Source organism: Antrostomus carolinensis, unplaced genomic scaffold (assembly GCF_000700745.2).
Source record: "Antrostomus carolinensis isolate BGI_N321 unplaced genomic scaffold, ASM70074v2 scaffold28628, whole genome shotgun sequence".
NCBI classification, from domain to species: domain Eukaryota; kingdom Metazoa; phylum Chordata; class Aves; order Caprimulgiformes; family Caprimulgidae; genus Antrostomus; species Antrostomus carolinensis.
Genome location: NW_010331340.1, coordinates 36 through 261, shown reverse-complemented (window position 1 = coordinate 261; position 226 = coordinate 36).

Genomic DNA, 226 nt, shown 5'->3' with positions numbered 1-226 from the left:
CTGCTCCACCATGTTGACGGGTGCGCCAGGCAAGGGTACCTGCCGGGGAGTTGGCAACACCCTTGTTAATGGCAAGCGGTGTCATTAAGAGCTGGGACGGAGCCAAGCTGCCGTGCCATCTGCTGCCCTGCCCAGGCTGCTGTCAGCTGGGCCATAAACCCCCCGTCCAGAGCTGCACGGGGACCCGCAGCACCCCAGTGCCAGGGCTGTGGACATGCAAGCGCAG